Below are 26,215 nucleotides of genomic sequence, written 5' to 3'. Positions count from 1 at the left end.
CTAGCATTCAGTCACAGAAATCACTTCTCAACTGGGTGCACCAAACAAGTTTAAATTGACCACTCTCTGTGAGTAAACAGTCAACTAGGGCATAAGGGTAAATTAAAAATATTCATTATTAATGAAGGCAAAAGTAGAAATACATCATTAAACTGATTATAATTAATACAATGCAATATTTGGGCCCAGAATTGCTGCTAATGTTTTTTTTCTTTTTTACTTATTCCAAATAATGCTGGCATATCTCACTGCAGTGAGTACAGAAGATGTTTTGACTTTGTAGACATTAGTTTAGCCTTCTAATCAGTGTAACTAATGACAGATTTTAGTATGACTCTACACTGCTTATGCTGTTTTATTCTGTTCCAGTTAATTTATTCAGAAGCATTTTGGCGGCCAACAGAAATAACAAGCTCATTTTTGAAACTTTAAAAGCTTCTAGCATTACAGAGAATGAATTGGATTCTCTTACTTCTTGTGATCTTCATTAACTATGTTCAATAAATTTTAGTTGCAAACAGAGTAAGTAGAATCTCTGCAAAGCTTTTACTGTATGCCTTTGCACAAAAGCAAATAAAGACATGGGCTGATCAGCAGAATCTGCTGAAGCTGTTTTTACAGTCTGTGTGCTGCTGAAGAAGTGTGGAGGGGGCTGAGTTCAGAGCAAACAATTGTAATGGTATAGTTTTATGCCTGGAATTCTGTTCAAAGTAAAAAGAATTAGTAGCGCATCTAATCTGAACCCCTATATGAGAAAAGCCCTAGAATTTCATCAAGTTATTTCTTAAGTCCATAATTTACTAAGGGGAATAGGTTAGACCCTTATTAAAGGCTCATTCACATGAATAGGTATATGCATAATGAATCCAGTGAAGCTCTTTGTATATTGAATTATTTGTGGGAAGAAGTTTTGGAACTCTTTCTCCACGAATGCTCTGCACCCCACTGAGAGATGCTCCCTATTCACAGGGGAACCACTGTTGACGCACACTGAGACTTGGCAGTTCCATTTTGACACCTGTCTCTCTGCAATTCACAAGATATTGTGGTTGCTGAAGACCACTTTGAGCTTAGGGAAACCAATTCACATAGTTTTACCTTATTACTTAAGTACAGATGGTGTCTTTTCTATTTGACCAATGGAAATTTTAAAAGTAGGAGTAAAATAATTAAGCAATAGTAGATGACAAGATGAAGAAGTGCTCAAAGATGTCTATTTTGTGGATGGTTTCAATGCATCTTTTAATTTTCACATTTGTTGCCTAGAAACTATAATGTCAAGTACATTATTATTGCTTATATAAATAAATCTTCTAGGACTAATTCTTGAGCACCTTCTTCATGCTTGTCATGCTAGAAGCATCCTGAAAATCATTAAATGGTTCACATAATATAATGTGACATCTACGTGACACAGAACAGCTGTAATGCCTGTTCCAAAACAGATTGGCTGAGCATTTGTTACCTTGTACTGGGTCTGGCTGGGATGGAGTTAACTTTTTACATAGCAGTCTGTAAGGTGCTATGTTCTGGGTTGGATGTCAAACAATGCTGATGACGCATCAATGCTTTGGTCAGTGTTGAGCAGTGCTCACATAGCATGAAGGTTTTCTCCCCATTCTGCCCTCTCCTCCCCCCAGCAAGTAGGGTGGGTGTGAGCAAGAGACTGGGAGGTGGCACAGCTGACTCAAATTAACCAAAAGGATATTTTATACCATATGACATCATGATCAGCAATAAGAACTGGGGTAGAGGAAGAACAAGAGCATGGAAGGGTTGGGTTTGAAGGTGGTGGCTGTTTAAACACTGGCTGAGCTTCAGTCTGCCTGTGGGAGGTGGTGAGCAATTGCATTTGCTTCTGGAGATGGGAGTGAAAGAGTGGCTGTGTGGGTAGCTGCTGGCTGGGGTAAACCCACAACGTACATGTAACATGAAAAAAAATGTGCTGGTGGTGTGTTCGTGTGTGTGTTCGTGTGTGTGTTCGTGTGTGTGTTTACCAGAGAAAGGAAGAATGGAATCCTGTTTTTCTGATATAAAACAAGCAAGCAAGGTTTCTAGATCTGGAGGTAGTGAAAGGTAGAAAAGGTGGTGAAAAAGCACATTCTGTCTTTTGTCTGCAAGAAAAATTTATGTTCAGTTCATTGCTGGACACTTTGATTTCTATGCTTCTTGATGGTCTCTTTTTTTTACTATAGATTTTTTTTTTTTCCTAGCATATTATTAGAACTCCCTTGGAATTTGGCTAGTCTAAACAATTGTAGCCCTAAAAGAGCCAAAGTATGAATGCGTTCACCTTACTGTATCTTTTTTTTTCCTAGTTAATTCATATTATTAATAGATGCTATATTATCTTCCTTTTTTTAATAGAGGGATGCACATTCCCATATATATCTTGATAAAAACCATGTAGCCTTAATTTGAAATCCTTAGTATAAATTATTACGTGAAATACTGTGCATTTGAGCAAAATGGTCACAATACTCTCATTGTCAAAGAGAAATAATTCACGGAACATTTAAAAGACTCAAAAGCAGAAAAGTAACCCAGAGTTAAGTTCCTGGGAGTCAGATAATTCCATGCTTACTCCCCTTGAATTGTTTCCTAACCCTAGTAAAGAGCTACTCAATATGAAAAAGGTATTAGAGCAATCTGGCCACACAATTATTTTTTATAAAATTTTAATCATAGCACTTGTTTTATTTCAAGATTCAGCAAACTCTGAACATTAGATTTTAAAGAATAAATTATTTTATTTCTTACTTGATATAAATTGGAATTATGCCTTAGACATAATTGAAATATAGCTTCCCTCCGTCCTCCCCCCAGCCTCCAACTCTCTTATTGCACAGCTTGTTAAAGAATGTAGACAAACAATAAACTTTGCTTTTCCCAGGTTCCCCTAGGCAAATTCATGTCTGTGCAGTCCTTGAAGAGGCACATGTTTGGTGGTACATGTTGTTACACTGTCCTGCTTTAGGGGGGAAATGGCTGCTTTCAGGATGCCTGCAGGATCCCAGCAAGAGATGCTGCCACATGCCAAGGCAAGATATGGAGAGTCAGCTGTCCCCACTGCGTTTCTCCAAACATGGCAAAACAGACTGCCTCTTGCAAATGCAGAAGACCCCTGGCAGACGCAAGCTCAACAGACACCAGGAGGCCCTGCCTTTCCCAGCAGAAATATCATAGTCTTGATGCTGCACCTCTTTCCTATTATCAGATGTGAAATCGGGCTTTGCCCATACACCTTTCCCCCCACTGACATATTGTAGCTGCGGTAGCTGTGCATGCATTTCTTTTCCCCTTTCCCTCATCCCACCACACACCTTTCGCTGTGCAATGAATAAATAACGTTTGAAAGATTAATAGCAGACTAATTAATTATAAATGTTAGAGCTTGACTCTGCAAATGCATCACTTTCAGCTTAGTTACTAAATTTTCCTTCACAAACAAAAAGTTATATAATGAGATTATTAAGTTTATATTCAGCTGGTTCTAGTGATCATATTTTCTGGCACAAAAAATTAAAGTTTTAGCTTGTCATAACCATCAATGAGAAAGGCTTTTATTTTAATTAGTGCTGTTGCATCTTGTCTACATCTACATATTTATTCTTGGGGATATGTGATCATTAAATACATCTGAACTGAAATTTAATGATCATTCTCCAAAACAGATTTTTAAATTTGACTGAATATTGTGTTTTCCTGAGAAACAGAAATATCAAAATGTATACCTGTGACAATCTGCTGGTATACCAGTACCACTTATATCAGTCTTTGCTTGAAGAATATTGACACATGTGAGAAGAAAGGCATAAGAAACAGTAAGCAGTAGCCAAGCTGTCTTGTACTCTATTTCATTGCACATCTATTAGCATACTTTATAAGCATCAAAACCAAGATGAGTACAGCATAAAGCTATAGATCTACCAAAGTGCAAAGTACAGCATAAAGCTGTATATCTATCAAAGTGTAAAGTAAGGTGATAGTGTCATTACTTCATTTGGGAATTATTCATTGGAAAATCACATTTGTGCTGCCTTTCACATAATCAGGCAATGCCTACTGGCTTTCTGCCTCCATGAGCCCCTTAGATTCATCTAGACAAAAGCATTATGTTCTCCAATGGCATTTCACAATACATCTCTTCTTTGAGTGTGATTTGAAATCATTGAAGACAATTAAGTAACATAATCACTTACAGTAATGTGATGTGAATTAGATCTTGGCAAGGTAGAAAATGTGGTGATACTAGATATGTCAAGAACATGAGAACAAAATACAACCCAAGTTTACAGAAATTAAAAAAATAAGGTCATCCACTGATCACAATTGGTAATGCAAAAATTATGTAATGCAAATAAAATGCCTACCTGTTGTCACCCACAGACAGACACACCTTAACCTTAGCACTGTACAGCAATTTTATTCCAAGTTGCTTGACTCATATTCACTAAAATTATCCTATTTATATTACGGGCATATGTATTTCCACTAATCTCAATGGGATACTCTCCTAAGCATGATAAATCACACAGCTGTACTTACTCATTACAATTTTTAATTAAACAGATTTTCATAATTTATTTTTCATTAATTAATTAAATTAATGAGATTAAAAAATTATGAAGGATGTACACAATCTTAAATTAGACATTAATGGCAATTAAATATTATAGATTAGAACAGGCAAAGTCATACAATCATTTCTAACAAAGGATATGAAACTAAAGTAGTAACAAATTAAACTGATAAATCAAATTAGTATTATCTCACAGTGAAACATTTTATCTATACTAATCTCTTCTCTGGAAGGTGATTTTATTATCAGCACAGAACATTAACTCTTAATGAAGGCCTTATCAATCTACTGATCAGGAATTATTTTGATCAAAATATGGTACAATATATGGTAGTCACAGGTATTTCTAAACTAAGAAATTTTGACAGATTCATTACTGAAATAGAAAGTCAAAGTCTCCATCTAGGTCATGATATTTCATAAAAATATACTTTTTTTTTCAAAAAGGAGTGTCAGTGTAAAACCTTGCCTTGCAAAAGACAATGACATTGGCTGAGTTCAGGTTTTCAGCCATGCTTTGAAAGCAGTGTGACAAGAGTCACAGACAACTGCATTGTGTGTTTTCTGCTACATTTGTCATATTGTTATTTCTTCCCTGTACCCAGACCTTCTTCCTCAGTTTTAATCTGAATTCCACCTGCTCTACCTTCCTCTCCTCATATACAAGGGGGGGAAAATCCAGCAATTCTGCTCTTTCTGCTTCTCCTCAAGCTGTCAGAAGTAAAAGTTGGCTATGATGTCTCTTACAAACTTGAATTCTCCCAGGGGGACTTTATGTTATCAGGGCCTTACATGGTATATGTGTTGAAGAGAAAGATGTTACCTAGCTGATGAGCTCTGTTATGCAGGGCTCACTTGTATGTCCCACTTACTAAGTGGAACATCTGTGAGGAAAAAAAGTTTGAGAAACCCTGCTTGAGAAGACAGAGTTAGGCAAGCTGAAGAAATTATTCCAAATAAATACAATGCAATTCAGAAAAGGAAAGACACAAAATGCTATGCTTGCCTTAGTTAAGTTGAAGGATGGAGTGAGTAGGCAGCAGCTCTGTTGAAAAGTGTTTCTTAAATACTGTGGATGTGAGCCTCTGTGGGAATCTATGAAAGCAGTGGGATGCACCCTTTTCCTTGGTGATGCCTTAGCAGAGGTATTACATCCAGTTTTGCGTACCTTCCCATAAGAAATATAAGGAGCAGTACGGGACACAGAATTAATGAATTACTTCAGAGAAAAAGTGAAAGCTCTGGGTTTTTAAAGTATAGATCAGTAAAGAATTAAATATTCTACATAAAAGAATGGGGGAATAATCTGTTATCGGGGTTCACTGGGAATGAAAGGAGAAGTCAGGAATGCAATGAAGAGCAGAAGATATTCATATTTCTACTGTAAAACACTAAAATAGATTGCTTACAAGGGTTATCAACTTTAGAAAGTTATTTAAGAGCAGTTACACAAACAGGTGTTAAAAAACGACTAGGCATAGTTTGCCTTGCCTGGGGATAGGTGCAGGGATTATATCAGGTCTTGCCATCGCTACTGGCTGTTTTTTATGATCTCTAAGAAGAAAAGTCCAAGGCTAAATGAATTAATTAATAAACTAAATGTAGGTCAGGTAGCGTTTTTTTTACCTCAGTCTGGAAGTTAAGGCACCTGGATATTTTGGAAATGAAATCCTTAAAGGCCTTTAGAAATACCTGGAGAGAAATAGTAGAAGAAACCATTAATGTAGTTGTACTTAGGACATGCAGTAACTGTGCAAGAAAGAAGTAGGTAAAGCCAACCCTTAGGAAGCTCAGTTATCAGTGAAATGGGAATTGCCAGTCTCTAAGTGCTCTTCTCAGGAGGAGTCTCAGACTCTTATGGAGATAATGAACTGAAGTTATGAATGTAGCTCGTGTACATGAACGTTTATTAGCCTCCATTATGGACATGGTCATTCATTAGTAAAATGAATCTAAATTGGGTTTAGTTAATTTTTGAGGGAGAAAAGAAAAGCATATTAACTTGAAGCCTTAGCTGCTTTGGCATAGCCTTCCTGGGCCTTTCTGCTTAAGGAAGTCTTGCATATGAAATCAATGCTCAGCTGAGAACAGAAAGAGACTGCTGTTTCCGTGTAGGACCATTTGGCAAGAAAGGGGGAGAAGAGACAGAAGAGACAGAGAAATTTCTTATTGAAAATTTTTGTCAGATTTCTTCTTTTGACATCAGTAGATTCAGGATTGATTATATTAAAATAAAAACAAACAGATTATGCTAAACTCCCCCATCAAAACCACAGAAATGCTTTTCTTTTTCCTTTCCTTTCCTTTCCTTTCCTTTCCTTTCCTTTCCTTTCCTTTCCTTTCCTTTCCTTTCCTTTCCTTTCCTTTCCTTTCCTTTCCTTTCCTTTCCTTTCCTTTCCTTTCCTTTCCTTTCCTTTCCTTTCCTTTCCTTTCCTTTCCTTTCCTTTCCTTTCCTTTCCTTTCCTTTCCTTTCCTTTCCTTTCCTTTCCTTTCCTTTCCTTTCCTTTCCTTTCCTTTCCTTTCCTTTCCTTTCCTCGTCTCCTCTTCTTCTCTCTTCTCTCTTTCTTCTCTTCTCTCTTCTCTCGTCTTGTCTTGTCTTCTCCCTTCCCTTTCCCTTCCCTTTCCCTTCCCTTTTCCATATAGCTAGTATTAGCACTAATCCAGAAATACAAAAGAATAGAAAAGGTAAAACTTGAGGCAATGAGGCAATCCATCTGTTAATATGATTCACCTAAAACAAAAAAAAAAAAAAAGAAAAAGGTAAAAGTGTGGCAGGCATGAAAAGAGGAAGAAGTGAAGAAAATGAGAATTCCATTCTCCCTCTCTGTCTTGCAGTGGTTTTTTTTTTCTCCCTACAAAGTCCATTATCTTATACTGCATTAAAATAATTGAGAATAAATACTAACCTTGCTCCTTCAGTAAGAAGCTCCCCCAAATGTGTTACAGGCCACAAAATTTAGGATTCTGCTTGAATTGACCTCTATTGAAGCTAATATGATTCAGAGAGTATGGGGATTTTAACCCAAAAATTAACCTTTGCGAATAGCCTGTGTGAGTCATTCCAGTAGACATGTGTAACTAAACATTAACAGACTATCTTTTCTATTAAAACACTAGTGGGAGATAAATAACTAATAGTTAGGGCACCTACTTTTTGAGTTCCTGGTACCACAGTCCAAGGTATTGTAATTCATAATACATATGGACTGTGTATGAAGTCCTAGGTGGCAGTTTGGTACAGTTGATGATTACACTGTGCCTTGTAATTCAAACTGGAGAAAGTTTTTTTTTTATATGTTGTCGTTGTAGAGTTTGTTTGTATTTTTTTTTAATATTTTACACAAAAGGTTCTGATTCATTTTAAGTAGATTGCAATACAAATGTTTATTCCCAGATGTCCTGGTTTCAGCTGGGATAGAGTTAATTTTCTTCACAGTAGCTAGCATAGTGCTGTGTTTTGGATTTAGTACCAGAAGAATGTTGATAACACACTGATGTTTTCAGCTGTTGCCAAGTAGTGCTCAGACTACTCAAGGACTTTTTGAGCTTCTCCTGCTCGGCCAGGTGCATAACAAGCTGGGAGTACAGCACAGCTAGCACAGCTAACCCAAACTGACCAAAGAGCTATTCCATACCATAGAATGGAATATATAACTCGGGGGGCGTTAGTCGGTCGGAGAGGGGGAAGAGTGATCACTGCTCGGGGACTGATCACGGCTCAGGGAGTGATCGCTGCTCGGGACGGGCTGGGCATCGGTCGGTGGGTGGTGAGCAATTGCATTGTGCAGCATTTGTTTTGTATATTCTGTATATTCTCTTACCATTCTCATTATTACTATTATCATTATTTTCTCTTATTAAACCATCTCTATCTCAGCCCACGGCTCTAACCTTTTTTTCCTTCCTGATTCTCTCCCCCATCCCACTGAGGGAGGGGGGAGTGAGTGAGTGGCTGCGTGGTGCTTAGTTGCCAGCCGTGTTAAACGGCGACACCAGAATAGATTAATTGTACTGCAGGGCAAATAGGTCTTGAGAAGCCAAACTCTTCATGGGCTGAGGGAAAGGGAGATGCACCAGTTCTGCCTGTGCTGGGCTTGGTGTCAGCTGAGACGTCCCAGCAGTCACAGGATGGGTCAGAACAATGTTAAATGCATCCTTTGTCCACCAATCCCCTTGTTTACTACAAAAGATGAAATTTCTAACAAAGATTCTCTATGGCACACAAAAACCTCCAATAGGCACTGAAGTGGTCCCCTCTAAGCCTTCCTACAAGAGCTCTGTTAGCTGACTTTGGAAGCACTCTTCCATGGCCCTGAATTTTGATGCCTGCTTTCTAGCAATGATTTGGTGGGTTTTTTTCTGACATTCTTTGTTTCTTCTGCATAGGCCTCATGTTTGTGTAGTTGCTTTCCTTTCATTGATTTTGCTGTAGAGCAAAGTCTGTGTTTACATTTCTGCAGATATACACATGCACACATAAAAATCAAAACCGATAGCAAAAATGAAATTGCAAGAACTTAAATAAAGAAAAAGCAATCACTTTCTAGGGAAAATGTCTATCTACACAGTGAGATCAGCTTTTCAAGGAAAAACAATAGATTTATTTTTCTGTTAACCACAGTTGATTGAGAATAAGTATTTTATAGGTTCATTGCTCTGATAGAGACAAATAAAAAATGTGTGTGCAATCAACTCCTGATTCTCCAAACTGCTGTGGGAAATATTGTTGATGTGGGAAGATTTGGCTCACATTTTTGCAATGCTGGAGAAATGATGGGATATATACTAATATTTATTTCCATTGCTAAAGGTGATAACATAGGGTAGAATTTACACATTTTTAGTTTTATTCTTTATTTTAATGACAAAGAAACAAGGAAAACCAAAAAAAATTAGTTTAAAAAGAATACTATTAAAATTATCATGGTTGTTTTTCATATAAATTAAAACCCTATTAACACCATGGTGTCTGTCAAAGCTTGTATCTCTCTGTGTAATGGTTGACTATTGTTAAACATGTTCATTATTTTGAGAATTAATATCTTGTCCAGAGTATTTCAACCAGCACTGTTAAAATTATTAGCTTTCTATTAAAAGGTGCCATTAGAAAATACACATGCAAACCAGAAACACAGTCTGAACACTTTGTAAGTGATTAAAATAAAATACATTCCTAAAATAGTGCCCATGTAGTAGCTTAAAATATTATTCTGAGGGAAGAAGAAAGCTAAAACATGCTCCCAAGAAAGAACAAACATGAATTATCGGTACAAAAGGCACCTCACTTAAATTGCAAATATTGAATAATCTCTTCAGAGCAGAGGCATTTATGGTAGCCTTGCCTACTACTAACCATAATGGATCTTGGATAAAAGTTGCTTCTGAGTGCTTTTGTGACATAAATGTTAAGGAAATGATAACACTATATCTTTACAGACTAAAAAAGTCACTTTACAAGTGAAAGTTTTGATTCTAGAAGGCTTTGGTAGATAGGGTGACTCATTCCAAAAATAAAAAAAATTAGAAAATTAGAATAATTCAATAAGTTATACTGATTTATATCATGTGCATGTCAAGCCCCTTCCAGACATATACAAAAGAATTTTTGCACAGAAGCAAGTTATTTATTCCTTGTGTTTTCATTTGAATTTCATTTAATTTTGAATGACTATGTGCCAGCTCATTCAGAATTCCATATTTTATTGAACTTGATTATAGACCACCGAAGAGACCTGAGATTGATTCCCAGCCAGTCCTTGCCTTGTCGCTGCAGGAGACAGCTACCTTGCTTCCTTTCCCTCTTCTCTGGCCCCTGTCTGATTCCCTTCTTGACCACAGCTTCTTTTTCTACTTCCTCCCACCCTCCTTGGCGCCTGCTTCCTATTCCTGGACACATTAAGGGTATTTGTATTGAAAAAGAGAGAGGGAAAAAATGGATTCTTAAGGGAGCTAGTTAATTAGAAGCTTCTCTGTTCACTATAAGTAAATGAATTCAGCTACAGCCATTCTTTTTTACCTTGAAAAGTGTATTGCTAATTGGGGAATAGAGTATAAAAATAAAATAGCATGTTAGGTTTAAATGTGTAGATAAGATATCAGCATTGTTTTGTAACCAGGCATTTTTATAATCCACCTGGAATGTTAAGCTGTAATAATAATTTAGCTATGGTCTCAGGGTTGAAACTGTTGAGATAGATTTCTTGTAAGTGTAACTTAGTTATTATTCCATCCATGGAACATTCTTATGTGCTGACCATATATGGGTAATAATGGTTGGAGTATGAATATAGGTATAAAGTAGATAAAATAAGGGGTAGAATTCTATTTAAAGATTTTGTGTGCATGTGTGTGCCATTTCCTCTGGCTCTTATTTATTGTATTGGCTAAAATGTTAAGTTAAAAACACAAAGAAGTGCTTCATAACAAAGTAAAGCAAGTATGACTCATCACTGTTTTCTGCATCAATAAAAACTCTTTTGAGCTTGACAAATAATGATGACTTATAACTCATTATTTTTTTCCTGGATTAACTGTGACTCTCTATAAAAGGTTGTACAGTGACTAATCAAAGAAAAACCAACAAACAAACCAAAATAAATCAAAATAATAAATGTTTTTAATTTATCCAAGCTGAATTAATCTGACCCACAGCCCAATTTCTGGCTCCATTTTTCACTGCAGGATCTTGTACATGTTGACTGAATGCAGGGAGGGGGGATAATAGGAGCACAGGAAAGTTGGGATCACTGTTTCTGGGTCTGATATTTAGCTTACTAATGAGTAGATTGTAGGATCAAGTTACAGGAAAAGTCATGCTCTTTTTTGCAGTTCTGTAATGCAAAGTGCTTGATTGCTGTGTGGAAATGATGCATGCACGGATGGACAGTTTTTAGGTACTGTACTGGCAAGAACCACGACCAGTGCCAATAGTTATACCAGAGAATTCTTTACCAACCCACCATGGCCATTGCCACCCTAAAGTTTTGTAAACACACAGAAATGTTCTGATAATGTCAGAATCACTTTGCTGTAACTGCCAAAATATAGACAAACAAATTAAACTTTAGGCAAAAATTAATTTCAGCAAGAGAAATGCATGCATAATAAAGTTATAAACTGACAAGTACGTATTATAATGGAAAATCTTATAACAGATTTCACTGTTTTCATTGACTTCAATGATAATTGGTCTTGTATATGCAATGTATTTGACCACAATGTCTATCTTTATATATCAACAAATGGTCAGCTCTGTGCTACTAATCACCTACACACACTGCACGCTCATCTGGTCTTGCTGTATTTCTTCCTGTTCTGGTTTTGAAAAGATGAAAAATTAGTCTAACAATTAATGTAGTCATGTTTCTTATAGTGTGATTATTCATGTGATTTATGTTATTCACTTGTGTAAGTATTTGAAAATCTGGAACTTAAAACTGCAAGAAAAGTGTCTTCATGCTGGAAATGAGAATGTACAGCCTTTTTTCTCAAAGTCACCAACAACAAAGTTGTACCAATGGTACTTGTTATGAAGTCACTTTCACTAACCTTAACTTTTCCCTTGCACCTACACATCATCTTTCATCTTCTACACAGGTTGTATGCATTTGTGTACAAGAATTGTCCTTTCTGCAGTCAACACAGTGGGACCCTGGGCCATACCTAGGGATTCTGTATGTTGTGCTTTGTTCTATATAGCACAAATAATGAGTGAAATAAAACTGAATGCCAAGCACTGCTTACCCAAAAAACTTGGGGGTTTATGCAGGCAGAACTTTTTTTAATCAAAACAGAAATTCTTCTGCTTTCAGATACTACCACTGATTTCTGAGGCAGAAGCAAGAACTGACCCTTGCTATGTGGTTTTTTTACAGGTATGAGTAAACTGACAATTTTAATCTAGTTGGTATCTGTCCCTGTCATACAAACACACTGTGTGCCTTGCACACAACATATTGTCTATACACAATACATAATGTTATACGCTGTCTGACAACATTTAATTAAACTTGTAACATAGTCAGTTGGATAAGTGGCATTATTTTTGATCACAAAAAATACTGAGCCAAGTCCTCAGATATTGTCTGTAAGCCCCCAGGTTTCAGCAGAAGTAAGCTGACACACACCAAAGAACCTGGCCCATAATGCTAAATGCTACATTCTTGTGCCATGTAACTGGCTATTTCACAGCTAAGTAGTGTTTCATGTTACTGCCTAAATATAAAGGAAGAATAGATATTTCAAGATCATGACATTTTGGTGAAATACCTGCATTAGACTACATAGTAGATGGAACCACTGAGATTAATAGGTTATACAGGAGCCGACAGGAATTCTTGCCCTGGATGGCACTCTCACAGAGCGTGGTATGACCTCTTTTTCTGGGAAAAATTCCCTGACAAAAGTCTTTCACCGAGCTGGTAGGTGCAATTCAGCCATCCATAAAGTAGTTGTAGAGGGACTAGCAGTGGTCAAGTCTCTTGTGCTCTGTCCCCTTGCTTAGCTAGATGATCACCTGCAAGTAGGGTCTAAGAGGAATTAGTGATGGTGTGTATCTTTTCCCTCATTCTGAATAGTCCTTAGGAAAAAATCTGGACCATGACATGAATACTGCAGAGCTCAATTATCAGCAATGTTTTCCCCCCAAAGCTGTGTTTTAAAATTGGGTTTTGAGTTGGTAACTTTCAGGTTTCATTTAAAAAAATCCAGATGATATGTGTAATATCTTATTAATGAGCATGGAAAATTTAATTCTCGATTATGGTTTTCCTCATGTCTGTTTTACAGATGACTGAAACATAAATTAACTTCCTTTTCTTTGCTGGTACTTTTATATAGTTCAGAATACACCTTCCACCCCTAGAAAGGTACCTGTACAGCTTTGTTCTACAAAGAATGCATGCGTTTAAAAATTAACAAAGATTTCAGGTGCCAAGAATATGTTCTGCCTCAGTACATTAGTCTGTTAGATATCTTTTACAGAAAAACCTGAAAACTGAAGAAAAACACGCATGCAAAGAGCTTTGTTCCTTGGATATTAGCTGTAGAGAGATGTGACCTTGTTCAGAATAACTCAGCAAGATTGCACAAGTACAGCATCAGAGACAATAGATGGCAGTCTTAATCCATGGTGTTGAAAGTACCGCAGAAACATCAGTATCTCTTGCCCCTCACCCAACAAGTCATAGCTATCTTTCAGCAGTTTGTAGGTCAATGTACAGACATATTTGAAAAGTTCATTTTGAAGCTCTTTTCCTTCTACAAGCCAGGCTTGATTTACATCCGCCCTGCTATTCCTATAAATGGATATCAAGGTGAGGACTGACAGCTTCAGGAAGTGGACAGTTTCCTTGCATTTAGCTCAGGAGGACACTGCAGGATTGTTGCAGTGTGAATATAGAATATTTGGCACTGTGGATATCCAGCCTGATGAGCAAATCCTTGGTCCCCACATACATAAGCACACTGCAAACCTTTCTGGATAGATTTGCCCTGCACGGTTCACAGAAAGAGAGAGAAGCCATGCATCTTGTCTCCCTTGCCCCTTGCCTGGACAGCATTGCCTGTTGATAAGGTCATACAGGAGGGCATCTCTGCCTTCCTTCCCTCAAGCCAAAGCACTTACGTAAACTGACCAAAATTAATTTTGCTATAGGCTACGACAACTTTGTCTACTTTGTCTCATCAAGCACTGACTACAGGGTGAGTCCCCAGGACACCTATGGCCGAATGGTGATTTTCTTTCCCTGTTTGTATGCAGAGAAAGGCTAGGGGTTTCTTCACTCCTGTGAAACGATACTGAGAAATAAAATCCTGAAGGAACTTTCTTTCTTCCCCTGCGCTTTTACAGGAGATAACACGATTAGAAATCTTATACGGGATTGCTAAGGGGCTTAATTAGTTAATAAATCACTGCTACTACAAGCAGCCACAAACTTAATCTCCCACTGGTAGTTTGCTCTGCTATCCTCTGTGAGTAAAGCCATAGAGCCACCGGTACAACTTCCTTGTGCTTTCTGAAGTGTGTCCTGCAATTTGGTCCCAGAGCATTTTTGTCACTAGTTAAGAATACATTGAAACACAACATGCCTTGTTATCATAACCAGACTCTGGAGAATGGTATAGGTCTACATGATTCTTGCCAGAAGTGTCTCACTGTCCTCATATATTGATGTATCTTATACTAGAGTCTGTGTTGACAAGCATTGTCATAGATGCTGGACGGATGGGCAAAAATTCTTCTAACCACTGAAAGAGAATAGAATTTTATATCCAAAATTCCAATACGCTTGGTTATTATTTACAGGAGCTTCCTCTAAAATACAGCCAAGGCACTTCTGGTGACAGAATTGCTACAGAATAATACAACCTAGGTTGTTGTTGGCAAATACAGAGGTTCTAGAAGAATTATAAGAGGAAAAAAGACATTTATACAAGGTTGTTAGCGGTAGTTGCCCTTGCTAACCAAACCTGCTGAAAGCTGTGTAGGAAAAGGGGAAAGAATAAAAAGTGATTTAGGGCATTTCAGGGTTTGATTTAATTTTCCTGTGGCACTACAGACTGGCTTCAATTGTTAGGCTGAATTTGCAGTTTCCTCTGTTTTGTTATACCAATTGGTAAGTTGCTATTTGTAGACATTTCTTTAATAGGTCATTCATAAAATGAACAAATATCTGACAAACTGGATTCATCCTTGGTTTTCCGAATACAGTTTGATCTTTGCTGTGTCTAAGGTTGTAAGAGATTCTGCACAATGTCCCCACCCAAGATTCCAGACCCACTATAACTTAGAGAACCTATTCTTTGAATTTAATGTGGTCACTGAAAGGAGGGCATAGCACTGTGATAAATTTTTGCCTGTAGGAAACAGGTGGAAAGCCATTGAGAGCACTGAGTTCAAGCAAGCAATGTTGAATGCATTGAAAAATAATTTTTTACTTTCCCTTTTGACAGGCCTTATAGGATACTTGCTACATCAAATACCTGAGCACTTTAAGTAATCTGGCACACAAATGCTTCAAAGTAAGTGAAGGATCATTTTGTGATGAGATTTGAGAGCACATGAGATTTGAGTGCAGGGTATGAGACTGTGCTCACAAAAGTCTGTGGAAAAATAACTTTGCTTCTCTGGTTACTGGAACAATTCCAAAATGTGGCATGTGCTATGGCACATGCTGTTTGGATGACTGTACAGCAGTCTTATAACCTGTTGCCTAAGCATTTTTTCAATGTCTGTAGAACATATTGTTTTGCCAATCTCTGGCTGTGAAAACCAACAATTTTTTCATTATTCTGTTATGTTTTATGTTTTATATATAAAAAACAACAACAACTTGCACTCATGTATTCATATGTGCTGGTTTGTAGGTACCTCAGGTTTCATTAAAGTGCACACAGTAAGAGTAACTTATTCCGGAAATACAACTGTGGAGTGAGTACCTGGTTTCAAGCCTATGACAAATTGGTGATTAACATGTATCTCTCTAGATGGTGATACCTGCTGTGTCATGTAGAAAACCTTGTTTGTCACACTGTTGGTATTATATTAGGAATGTATTTCTATACACCACAGTTTTTCAGTCAGCAGATTTAACAAAAATCTCCTGACTTTCTTCCTTCTACAGTTGGATGGTATGGCACAAGCTGGATGTAATTTATTTCCATTGAAATATGTCTTTAACTTTTAATATACAAACTTTGATTTTCGTAAATGAATCAGCTGGTAACGAAGTCTTCTGGATAGCACTGCAGAACAGATACCAAAAGACAAGAACAACAACAAACCCAAACAAACCCCTCAACATAACAAAAAAGGAAAGAAAGACAGCAAGGAGCAGTACAAACCAACAAGAGACAACAGAGGGAGAATGATCTCCAGACCATGAGAAGGATGTACACCCAGCTGTGTTGTTCCATAAAGTGCAGAATCTCCCTGTTCCCCAGAAATCATATCTCTCTATTTTTATGTCTTCTTTGCATCTCTCTAATTCCTAGAAAAATGAAGATAGAATAAGATCTGGATAAAGCATAGGATTATTTCTGGCCATGATGGACAATGCTAATATCTTGCAAGAAAGCTATATGATAGACCGTTGTTTCTAACAACTGAACTGATGTAGAGTTCTGAATAATGAAAAGACCCCAACTCTAAAATCAACACTACTTTGTGAATAATTTGCAAACAATTAAGAGATAAATTAATCGACTCTCTGTGTGTGCCCTGAATTGTTCACCCAGCTCTCCCTGTTCATCTGAACACTTGTTATTAAAGTATGATTAGTTTCATAAGCATAATTCTTAATCAGAGAGTTTGGTTAACTGAAATCCACTAAAGAGCTGCTTGGAATTTTTCAGAAAAACATTTTTATCATGGAAAATACCAGTTACTGAAATAAAATACCAGTCTTATGTGGGAAGAGATCATTTTAATGAAACATTCATATGGAGAATCTTCTTAAGTTCAGGACAAAAATTTTACTCCACAGAAATGGAGATAGATAGATAGATAGATAGATAGATAGATAGATGAGGAAAGTGAGAATGAGCCCTGAACAATGTAAAGCATGGATTTTGCCTATGAATCTCCCACATGTCAAAGTCACCAATTGATTTACCACTCTGAATGGACTATTAAATTTTAAACAGAAAGTAATAATTTGATTGACTCTGTTACATCCATCATTGAAAAGTAATGATACACTGTCTGGTCATAAACTGCAAGTGACCAAAAAAAAATATATAGCTGATTGGTCAATTTGGAGGGGAGGGGGGTGATTACTAGTTAAAACAACCAAAATAATTAAACCACCCCTGAATGTGTTACTAAAATTATTGTATCAATACCACATTACTAATCAAAATGAAAGGCAAAAAGTTCATTATTACAAATCAAAGACTTAGCTGATTCCACCCATGGCTAATAAAAAGTAAAGGCTAGCTACATTTATATATTTTCCAGGCATGTTAAAAAATATAATGTCCTGCTTTTTCAGGAGTAGCAAGTTGCTGTAGCTGTTGAGTATCTCCCAAGGTTGTGTGGGTTTTATAACTTTACTGGACTTCTCTACACCCTAGTCTCACCGGAAAACATTCTGTTTTATGAGCTACACCTACTCTGAAATCTGGAAAAAAATACGATCTGGATGATAGCGTGGTCTGCAGCACTTTGTTTATGAGAACGTCCTTCCAGCAAGCTCTTGTATGTCAGCATGAAAATGGAAATAACATTTCTTTTCTGTCCTTGAGACATAGATCAAACAATATTGTCAGAAGAGACATTTCTCTGTCAAACATTCCTTTGATCCCACTGGAGACTGTGCTGCTGAGCTTGTGTATCCTTCGGATCAGAGAATGTACCTCACTATGTTTTGTTAAACTGCTCTGTCTATAGGTTTTGGTGCTGTAACCGTGACAATTATTTAGTAACAGCATACAAGGAGAAGGTGGGCTTGTTGCTGTACTGTTCCAGAAGGTTTTGTGTTCTTTTCTTGAGCTTTTTCGGGATATTCTTTTGGTTTTTTGTTTTTCTCAAAGAAGAAATCTAGTTATTGGATAATTTTCAGGACTTAGTTCTATTTGTAATTAGTAAAGCCCCTTTTGCCCACCCCCCCTTTATTTTTCCTTTGAATGAAACTTGTTTATTGAGAAGTTAACAATCAGAACAGGAAAAGTATTTCCATTCCTTTCAGTAACAGGAACTATATGCATATGTCTTGCAGCAGCTTAAGATAGAGAGGTACGATGCGTTATTCACAAAATAGAATACATTTTTATGTTGGTTTCACCATAGTCACACAATTTCTGTTTGCTTTTTGTCACATCACTATTAACATAAATAAGTGTGACAAGCAAATAATACAGATCGGTGTTACTGACGGGATTGTACAGTGAGAACAAAAGCAATATTGTTTGTTAAGCAAAATAAAACAGCAATTTTAGTGATAGACTAAACTGTTTGACCTTCAAGACTTCAGTTAATATATGGCAGAAGTTAGCTGATAAGGAATGTTTTCAGTAAGTACATAATACTTCTGTGTGTGTACTTATGTTTCTTTTCCGACTGTTGGATGTTGGTAAGTGGTTACATATGGATGGTATATGGGCTGTGCTGTGTCCTGGGATCCTGATGATCCCAACTGGGAAACTGGGCAGAGGGTGTGCGCCTGCCTCCCAGAACTCTTGCTGACATCTTGTGGTTACCTGTCCTGGTGGGTGGGACCTGGGGAAGAGGTCTGCAAGGAAGGAAGGAGGACCACTGGCAGATTTTGCCATGATGTGGAAATAGGATGCATCCATATGATGACCCTGAGCCATGGGAGCTCAGTGGTCCTCTGTCTAGGCAACACCTTTGAGCTGATGTCTTTGTAAGGTGTATAAGGCACACTTTTCTTACTTGAGAATGCTGAAATTTTTCCAATAGCCTTATATCTTCCAAAGATTTTTGATACATGTTACAACTGGTAAGGGATACAACTGCATTTCTCCAGAGTAACAAGCAGTTGAAAAACCTTTTGAGACATTTGCCACCTTCAGGATTTTAGATCCCTAAGAGACAATTTTTAAAGTCTGGAAAGCACACATAATGCAATTACCTGAATCATAGCAATCTCTTCAATGACATCTGCCCAATTCTAGCTGTCAGATGTTTTAATGAAATAACAAAGCAGTAGGGACACAGAGTATTTTTTTTTTCTTGTAACAGTGACAAAACAAAAATCTGCTTTAATTTGTAATTCAGACCTTGTTTTTTGTCTTGGACCAGAGCTGACAACTAAAACTAGAGATTCAGCTGCAACGCAGATCTATCAGTAGAATGACTCCAAGGAAGTCTATAGGTTTTCTCTAGCGTGCAAGGATTTCTCTAGTGATGAAATTTTCCAGCTGTGTAGCTCAGACTGGGTAGCCCTGCTGAATATGGCTGGAGGCTTGTTCCTCACTGACGGATGCTGCAAGAACACTGGCTGATAGTCTTGTACTCAGTAATGATTTTGTGTATTAGCCCTTGCAATATAACAGTTCTTTTTTTTTCAGAGAAAAGTGTATTCTTGGGGATTATTTTTCTTCTCAAGGAAGGCAAAGGAATCCACTGTGGTCGCAGTTTATTTGCTTTTTTAAAATTTTTGTTTGGAAGGAAAATGGATGAAAAAAGGAGGATGAGATATTGTCTGCCTTGTTTCAGAGACATAGGAAACTTCTGTTTTCCTTAAGCAGTTCATGTTCAGTCTGTTCCTATCGAAACTGTATAACTGTGTTAATGTGATCTCATAAGTAACTTCTTTTTTAAAGAAGAAATATAATTCAATTTAATTTTTTTCTTAATCTTTTTGCCACATTTTTCAGCCAATGTTTCTGGCATTGGGCTTATGAAACTAAATATGAAATCTCAGTTTGCTTTCCAAAACCAGATAACTTCATTTTTGCTTCTCAGTTATTGGCATGAGACCTTATTTGCTGTGGCATGGCTCACCAATTTATTGAGTGTTTACTTTTTCAATTGTTCTTTTTCAAATTTGGAGAAAACTGTGTTAACTAGTGTTGCTGCAAGGGCCTGCAGATCTGATCTAGTATACTACCTACTACTCTTCTCTGAAAATATTTGTAGTCCTTTTGAAGAAAATTACTTCCTAGAATGCTTGGATTTATTTGCAGTGATGTTTTCCTTGAAACTATGGATTTGTTCAGTGTTTCTAGCTATTGCTTTTGACCACCCTATATAAGCAATGACTACTGGGGAGAATGTTATTTTCTGTGTCTAAGGTCAGTAAGAGGTTGTTGATAGAGACTCTGAGCTCTTTTTGGGGATCAGCAGAGAAGCCTATTAGTCTTCTTCATGCTATACCACCCTGGAAGGTATGTCCTTAACTATCCTTGCAGAATTGACTGCTACTGCCAACATGCATTTGAAATCCTCTACTTGAGCCAGGTCAAGCCATAGCCAAAATAGATAACAGTCTTTTACAGGCAGAAATCTGTGTCCTTTGCTTTTGCCAGACAATAATGATTGGCACTGTGGCTCTGCACAAACAGGCTCATGCCTGCTGCCTGCATAGGCAGCCCCCATGAGCTGGCCAGCAGTGGAGGAGAACAGTGTCAGCATGGGGGTGCAAGTGGGTGCAGGTGGGCATTATGGTTAGGCAATGACAAGGAAGGATTTCGGAGACTGGAGTTGCCAGGAAAAGATGTCAACTCAAAAGTGGGAATCATGGGGGAAGAAAGAAAGGAGGTCTTCAGAGGGAGGAGTGATCTGTGGGAGGGAAGAAAAGTACATTTTCATCCAAAATCTCCAGGAGGCTCTCATCTCTCTCCAAAATTTTCCGTTCTCCCAAACTAGCTGCTGTTCCAGCTGTAATAACCACCTCCCCCACACACACACCCCGCTCCAGTAGAAACTTCAGTTCAGTTTCACTGTCTTATTCTGCTCCACCACCAGAACTGAATTTTGTCTACACAGTTTACAAACCTTGAACTGACAATAAATATGACTTTCAAGCAATTGTATCAGCAAACCTTGTTCAGTTTTGGTAGTGCCATCTGTGCACTCAGTTTGTTTAAAGCTAATCTTTTAAAGCAATATTTAAGTTAGATTTTCTGATTGTTTAGACTGTTACTGAAGTCACCATATCTATATTTGTGCATATTCATATTTGTACAAACAGAGAGCTTTATCTTCAAACAGGGATGCCCATAGTCCCTGTTGTAACATTTTGTAGGTCATTGGAAAACTTCTCATTCAGTTTCTGCAAATGCATCTGTATCAATGGAGTTTTCATATCAAATAACAAACTGGATATCTTTTATAATTGTAAGCAAATTTTGTTTCCCATGTATCTGTTGAAATGTGGAAAGCACAAATAAACCTGTCTTTTGAAAGAGCATTATCTACAGAAGGTGATACGTTAGTCTTCCAGCTCAAATTGAGTGCCATGACACTGCTTGTCCTCACTCTTATTAATAAACTTTAACAAAGTTGTCTTCAAATGCTATCCATACATCTGTTGTTTGTTTAATATGATAACTCATGATTTGAAATTGCTAGTAAAAAACCCCTTATTTTCTTGTAATATTTTTTAACCACAGTAATTGTTCTAACAAGTTGGTTCTCTCACTATACAAAAAGTTCTAATTTGTTGTGTAGTAGTGGGATAACACTTTGGAATCACATGGAACAGGAAAATATGTCATATCTCCTCCATCAGTTATTCAAATAACTTCAGATAGTGTCTAGTTACTAAGACAGACTTTCTCATTTGCATGTAAAAAGAGCTCATAATCCAGTTAGCCACCAGACTGCTTTCTTAAACACAGTGGTATTTAGTCTATTTTAAGCTGTATTAGCCCATTCAGAAATAAATGTAACATATGAAGCTAATCACTTTAAAGGTTTTAGCCACTGAGATTTTCATGTCTCTTACTTTAATTGCTTATTTAGTTTATCCTGGAGTGCTTATCATGCTCACATATGGGCCTCTCAACTAGTAAATGTGACAGTAATCCAACTGTCTAAGTAGTGGGTATTGGATGTTAACATTTGAACACTAACTTATATTTAATCAGCTGTCTTATAATCTTAGTCAATATAGATGTCGCTGTGATTTACTAAATCAGAAATACATTAATGACAGTATTATGAAAATACAACATAATCAAATCATGCAATATATTAGGATGACTTTCCGTTCTTAAATACAGGTGAGCTGTTCTTACAGAACTAAGTGAACAGAATTTGGCTGCAGGGATTTAAAAGATTTTTATCTTTATTGAATCTATATTTGGCACCTTGAGCACCATGACCAGTTTTGCAGTTAGCTCCTTTATGCCACCTACTGGTTTCCTCGCTATTCCATGCAGTAACATTATACAATAGCTGTTTTCTCACAGTGAAACTACTTCTGTGCCTTTACGATGTTTACCATAAATTTGGGCAGAATTTATTACTTAATTGTTAATCTAGGGTTACATATATATATAGATGCCATTAAACTGGCATTCACAGGACAATGAATAGCAGGGGGGAGCAACACTGAGCAAAGAATGACCAGCTTCTGGTCAACTTCATATTTTCTCTGACTGTAAAGAAAGTTTTGTAGTCTTTATATCTTGATAATGTCTTTTGGGGATGATTGCTTAACTGAGTATGCTATAAACCGGTCAGAGGAAGGACCATTTATTGTAGTTAATACCTGTATGTTTGTACAATGACAAAACCACAGAAATGGTGGTCCTTGGTATGGTTCAGACATTACAGCTGTCATAGAAACATTTAGTGGAAGTTTATTATCTTTATAATTAAGGTATTTATGAAATTATTTGTTCCCAGGTTTGAATATTGAAAACTGCAGGCCAGCTATTCTCAGGCTTTCTGGAACATACTTATTTGCAAAGTATAAAGTTGTACACTTCCCGGCATACTTTTGGGGTTTGAACCCTGAAGAAGCTTTTGTGAATTTTTTTTTTTTTTGAAAATGAGTGGAAAATACCACTGTTTTCTGCTGTGCTGTACTGTCTAGAAGGGTGTGAGAAATTGATTGTTCATTATGTCCTTTTGAGGAACTCAGCCAGTTTTCTTTTTTTTATGGTTATGGCTTCAGCCGGTTAAAAAAGATTACTGAGATTGGGATACACACATGCACACTACTTACAGACTAATTCCTACTTGCTGCAAACCCCACTTTTGTTACTTAAAACTCTGGCTTATGTCTGCAGATAGTTCAGTTTCTTTAGATGTTCTCTTTATGCAGAAAAGTTTTCAAATTCCTATGTTGTCCTGCCTCAAACCATCCTACTGTAATTTCAGATGCTTTCTGTCAGTTACTTTAAGCTGGCAATCCACTTTAAGGCAGCTCTTCTGATTTTTTTTTCCACAATGGTAGATAGAAATTTATTTGAGAATACTTTTTTGTATATAAGAATTTTAAATAATTAGGAAACTCTCATTCAGCTCCTTAATTTACTCATTTCAGGTAAATGCTTCTTATTGTTAAATATGGCCTTCTTTTTGCCTTGTTCTCTTTAGTTTGCTTTCTTTGGATATAGAGGAATACTTTGAAGGAACATGGGAAACACAAGTCCAACTTATATCTCCTTTGTCTGTGGGAAGAGATCTTCTCACACAGCATTTGTTGGAGCTTTTTGGAGTAGAATCAAGATTAGTTGTTTCTTCCCTTTCTGAAGAAAACAGGGTATCTTATACCAGAAAGACTAAGTGGATAAGTTTCCTATACATATATTTCTGAGTCTTTTCCTTATCAGCATCCTGCTTTTTCTTTTTTTTCTGTTGTTATTTGTTTGGTTGGGTTTTTTTATTTTGCCTGCTGTGGATTTCCTCCGTTTCTGTCAGGACTTCTTAATTTTGCTTCCTCCTAAGATGAGAAATCTTGGGTCCTTAATGTTCCTTAACAACAGTCTTCACGACTCAATATATTCCTCAGAAATTCTATACTAATGTCAAGCTGTGTTCACTTTCATAAAAATGAAAGTCTCCTACAACACTAAAACCTCCACAACCATATCAAACCATTAAAAAGACTTGCCAGTTTTTCTCACACGGCCTTTATCCACAGATTTTATTGGGAAAGCTCACTGGAACTCTTTGAACTGATCCAAGCTCAATTCCACTTATATTGCTAATTATTCTGTTTTATAATGTGCCTGTCCATTAATTAGAATGCCTCTTAGTAAATCCTAAGCTACTACTTTAGTAACATCTTCAAGATTCCAAGACTTGGAAAACCAGTTCTGAATCTAACCAGATGAGAAAATACATATTTTATAAGTAGAAAGGTTCTACTTACACTTTTTTTTTTTTTTAAACCACTGTGAAGGATTACTTCTCATTCGTATCCCTTTTTTAATATATTATCAGTATAGTCTGAAATGAAATTTGGGCACTGGACTTAAACACAATAGATGGATTTATAATATGGCTTGATTCTTAGCAAACCACATAATTCTTCCATGCTTCAGTTCCTGATCTGTAAAGGGACTTTTAATACTTCTGTGTTTAGAAGTGTATTGTGAGGATAAATTCATGAACACTAAGAAGGGTTCATAAACAAGGAAATGAAAAATTTGCAAATGGATAATATGAAGGATGTGGATGACGGGAAAAACTTCTAAAGTGATGAAATTAGTACCTGATGTATAACAGCAGCTTCATACAGAATGACCAGAACATGCTTTCGAATCGGAAAGATAAGCATAGCAGGCACCTGTTTATATACAGTTATGATAATTGCAATTCTTTGTTTTAAGCTGAGGGCATATCAGACATTTTTATCCCACAGGTAAGACAACTTTTGAATGTTAAGTGTCTGTAGCGTTAAAACTTTAATAGGATTTGACTTGATGCATAACAGGAAGGTTATACAAGCTCAGCCATCCTCTTATATGACTATTGTTATTAAAAAGAACACAGAATTTATGTTAGAGTATTTTTTAGATTTACCAGTTACCAGAGCAGAACAAACCATTTTCTGTGGGTTACAAATGAAAACTATTTATCTTCTCCCTTGTATCTAAACCATATTACACAGCTCATGAGACACAAATGGGGAGATGCTTTTGATAAAATGTTCCTGAGATTTTCTCTGTGCAAAAATAAATAAATAAAGGAAGAAAAGAACATAGAAAGAAAGAAGAGGAAGGGGAAGTTATAAAAATAATTCATTTTGTAAGAGAGATAAAAATTAACAATTCTGAGTTTTACAACTGGCAAAAATTATACAGAGTGAGGGTTAACTGGCAAAACACCAATATGTTACACTGAACACAATAATAATGAATCCTAGGAGATCAGAATCCATGTTTTTAAAATGCAGTCATTTTTCCTCTCCTATATTTATCGCTATATATATATATATGCTGGTAAAATATTATTTCACTTAAAGATAAATCTGCAATAGATATGAAGTAAATGGTAAATATAGGCTAGAAAGTGAGAAGAACTGGGAGAAATATATGGGACTAGCAAATTAAGAGAATATTAGAAGCTTCATAGCTCTGCAAGAGAGGGGAGGTCAAATGATTCTAGTGAGTAAAACAAAGAAAAGATGCAAGTGCTGTAGAAAAAGAAAGAATAGTGTAGAAGGACAGGGAGGGAAGGAGGCGATAGAAGTGCTTGAAGAGCCTGAGCCACTTTGGCAACCAAAAAAATGTTAAAATTTCCCAGGCTATATCCCGTCATCCTATAGAATCCAAATTAATAGAATCATAGAATCACTTTGGTTGGAAAAGACCTTTGAGATCATCAAGTCCAACCTTTAACCTAACCCTGCCATCCCACCAAGAAACCATGGCCCTAAGCACCTCATCTACCCACCTTTTAAATACCTCCAGGGATGGGGACTCGACCACCTCCCTGGGCAGCCCATTCCAGAGCCTGACAACCCTTTCCGTGAAGAAGTTTTTCCTAATGTCTAGCCTAAACCTGCCCTGGCGCAGCTTCAAACCATTCCCCCTCATCCTGTCATCTGTTACCAGGGAGAAGAGGCCGACCCCCACCTGACTACAGCCTCCTTTCAGGTAGTTGTAGAGGACAATCAGGTCTCCCCTCAGCCTCCTCTTCTCCAGACTAAATAACCCCAGTTCCCTCAGCCGCTCCTCATATGACTTGTGCTCCAGACCCCTCACCAGCTT

Source organism: Egretta garzetta, unplaced genomic scaffold, assembly GCF_000687185.1.
Source record: "Egretta garzetta isolate BGI_Z169 unplaced genomic scaffold, ASM68718v1 scaffold45, whole genome shotgun sequence".
NCBI classification, from domain to species: Eukaryota; Metazoa; Chordata; class Aves; order Pelecaniformes; family Ardeidae; genus Egretta; species Egretta garzetta.
Note: the sequence above shows the minus strand (reverse complement) of the source record.